We start from the raw sequence: 3,820 nt of genomic DNA on the forward strand, positions 1-3,820 counted from the left end.
GACAATGACCCAACACACCTCCAGGCGGTGTAAGGGCTATTTTACCAAGAAGGAGAGTGATGGAATGCTGCATCAGATGACCTGGCCTCCACAATCCCCCGACCTCAACCCAATTGAGATGGTTTGGGATGAGTCGGACAGCAGAGTGAAGGAAAAGCAGCCAACAAGTGCTCAGCATATGTGGGAACTCCTTCAAGAGTTTTGGAAAAGCATTCCAGGTGAAGCTGGTTGAGAGAATGCCAAGTGTGCAAAGCTGTCATGAAGGCAAAGGGTGTCTATTTGAAGAATCTCAAATATATAATATATTTTGATTTGTTTAACTCTTTTTTGGTAATGTCACGATCGTCTGAAGGAGGAGACCAATGCGCAGCGTTGCGAGTGAACATGATGACTTTATTAACTTAAAGCAACCACGAAGAAAACAACAAATGACGATCCGTGAAGTTCTATACTGAATACTACTAACAGCAACAAAGAAACAATAACCCACAACACAAAGTGAACTCACACAGTATAAATATGGCTCCCAATCAGAGATAACGAGCCGACAGCTGACACTCGTTACCTCCGATTGGGAGTCATACGACTAATCAAGAACAATTAACCAAACATAGAAAATGCACAACCAGAAATCCCCAACATAGAAATACACCCAAACAATGAAACTAAACAACCCTGGCTCAAATATCAAGGTCCGTGGAGCCAGAGTGTCACATTACCCCCTAAAGGTGCGACCTCCGGGGCGCACCAGCATACAGTCTCGGGAGGGTCTGGGTGGGCGTCTGTCCCTGGTGGCGGCTCTGGCCCAGGTCGTGGTCCCCACCCCACCTTAGTCACTATCCGCTTCCGTATTCCCTTCCTCATGACCACCCCCAACTAAACCCCACTGGATTAGGCGGCACCGGACTACGGGGCAGTACCGGACTAAGGGGCAGTACCTGACTAGATGGCGGATCCTGGCTGGCTGGCTCTGGCGGATCCTGGCGGGGACGGCTCTGGCGGATCTCTGGCGGGACGGCTCAGGCGGATCCTGGCGGGGACGGCTCTGGCGGATCCAGGCTGGACGGCTCTGGCGGATCCTGGCTGGGACGGCTCTGGCGGATCCTGGCTAGACGGTTCTGGCGGATCCTGGCTGGACAGCTCTGGCGGATCCTGGCTGGACGGCTCTGGCGGATCCTGGCAGGACGGCTCTGGCGGATCCTGGCTGGCTGACGGATCTGGCGGATCCTGGCGGCTGATGGATCTGGCTGCTCATGGCTGGCTGACGGATCTGGCTGCTCATGGCTGGCTGACGGATCTGGCTGCTCATGGCTGGCTGACGGATCTGGCTGCTCATGGCTGGCGGACGGGTCTGGCTGCTCATGGCTGGCTGAAGGCTCTGGCTGATCCTGTCTGGCGGAAGGCTCTGGCTGATCCGGTCTGACGGAAGGCTCTGGCTGCTCCTGTCTGGCGGAAGGCTCTGGCTGATCCTGTCTGGCGGAGAGCTCTAGCGGCTCCGGTCTGGCGGACGGCTCTGAAGGCTCATGGCAGACGGGCGGCTTTGCAGGCTCAGTACAGACGGGCAGTTCAGACGGCGTTGGGCAGACGGACAGTTCAGACGGCGTTGGGCAGACGGGCAGTTCAGACGGCGTTGGGCAGACGGGCAGTTCAGACGGCGTTGGGCAGCCGGGCAGTTCAGGCGCCGTTGGGCAGACGGGCAGTTCAGACGGCGTTGGGCAGACGGGCAGTTCAGGCGCCGTTGGGCAGACGGCCAGTTCAGGCCGGCTGGCGACGCACATCGTGGACCTGGTGCGTGGAGTAGGAACAGGCCGGGCCGGGTTGGCGAAGCGCACCGTATCCCTGGTGCGAGGAGTAGGAACAGGCCGGGCTGGGCTGGCGACGCGCACCGTACACTTAGTGCGAGGGACCGGAACAGGCCGTACCGTACGGGGAACACACACTACTGGCTGCACCACGGGACTAGGAACGGGCCGGACCGAACGGTTACACACCCCAGTACCTCACGCCGTGCCTCAACACTTTCCTTCCCTGCTTTACCCAGTTGCCCCCTTGACCTGGTAGCCCACTGAATCCGTCCCTTCTCTGCCTCCGTCAGCCCCCCTTAACCTGGCAGCCCTCTGACTCTGCCTTGTGGCAGCCTCCTGCTGCTCCGTCGCCCAAGCCATGTGCCCCCCAAAAATTTCTTGAGGGTTGCCTCTCGTCCTTCCGACGATGATGGCCCTGCTGATGCCGTTGCTCCTCTCGCCGGTCGCTCTCCACCGTTTCGTCCATGGTCGGCGATCCATACCATCTAGGATCTCCTCCCAAGTCCAGGACCCTTTACCTTCCACCAGTTCCTTCCATGTCCAGACCCTTTGTTCCTGGACGCGCTGCTTGGTTCCTTTATGGTGGGTTATTCTGTCACGATCGTCTGAAGGAGGAGACCAATGCGCAGCGTTGCGAGTGAACATGATGACTTTATTAACTTAAAGCAACCACGAAGAAAACAACAAATGACGATCCGTGAAGTTCTATACTGAATACTACTAACAGCAACAAAGAAACAATAACCCACAACACAAAGTGAACTCACACAGTATAAATATGGCTCCCAATCAGAGATAACGAGCCGACAGCTGACACTCGTTACCTCCGATTGGGAGTCATACGACTAATCAAGAACAATTAACCAAACATAGAAAATGCACAACCAGAAATCCCCAACATAGAAATACACCCAAACAATGAAACTAAACAACCCTGGCTCAAATATCAAGGTCCGTGGAGCCAGAGTGTCACAGGTAAGTACATGATTCCATATCTGTTATTTCATAGTTTTGATGTCTTCACTATTATTATACATTGTAGAAAATAGTAAAAATTAAGAAAAACCCTTGAATGAGTAGGTGTGTCTGTCAAAATGCTGAAGTGTATGCAGCGGTGAAGTCAGGCGCAGGACACAGAAGATCAGTAACGACTGCTTTACTTTCCAAAAATACGCACAAAACAAAAGCCTCCAAAACACAAGAGGAGGATAATACGCGGAGTGCTAATAAACAGGATGATCAATGCCAACCATACTGTCACGATCGTCTAACAGAGTGGACCAAGGCGCAGCGTTGCGGGTGAACATATTTATATTTATTAACTAGATCACACGATCAAAACAATGAACGAAATGTGAAGTCCTTCGATACACAAACCAAAAGGAACAAGAAACCACAACACAAAGTGAAAAGACCGATAGTTAAATATGGCTCCCAATCAGAGACAACCAGCTGACACTCGTTGCCTCTGATTGGGAGTCACTCAGGCCAACATAGATATACAAAACATAGACTTACACACCCTGGCTCAACATAACATAGTCCCCAGAGCCAGGGCGTGACACATACATACAGGACACGCGGACAATAACACACAAAGGCAAACATAAAACAAGGGAACTTATATGTAACATAATCAATACAGAATACGAAACAGGTGTACCAACTAGACATTACAAAACAAACATCGAAAACATCGAGCGGTAGTAGCTAGTACTCCGGGGACGAAGCCTGCTCGAGCAAGGAGGAGGAGCAGCCTCGGCGGCATCCGTGACAGTACCCCCCCCTTGACGCGCGGCTCCAGCCGGCCTCGGGGAGGGCCAGGAGGACGCGGAGCAGGGCGCGTGGGATGACCGTGGAACTCCGTCAGGAGGGAGGGATCTAAAATGTCCCCCTAGGCACCCAGCACCGTTCCTCTGGACCGCACCCTCCCACTCCACGAGATACTGCAGACCCCCACCCGACGCCCGAATCCACGATGGACCGGACTGAGTACGCTGGAGCCCCCTCGATGT

Source organism: Coregonus clupeaformis, unplaced genomic scaffold, assembly GCF_020615455.1.
Source record: "Coregonus clupeaformis isolate EN_2021a unplaced genomic scaffold, ASM2061545v1 scaf3798, whole genome shotgun sequence".
Taxonomy (NCBI): domain Eukaryota; kingdom Metazoa; phylum Chordata; class Actinopteri; order Salmoniformes; family Salmonidae; genus Coregonus; species Coregonus clupeaformis.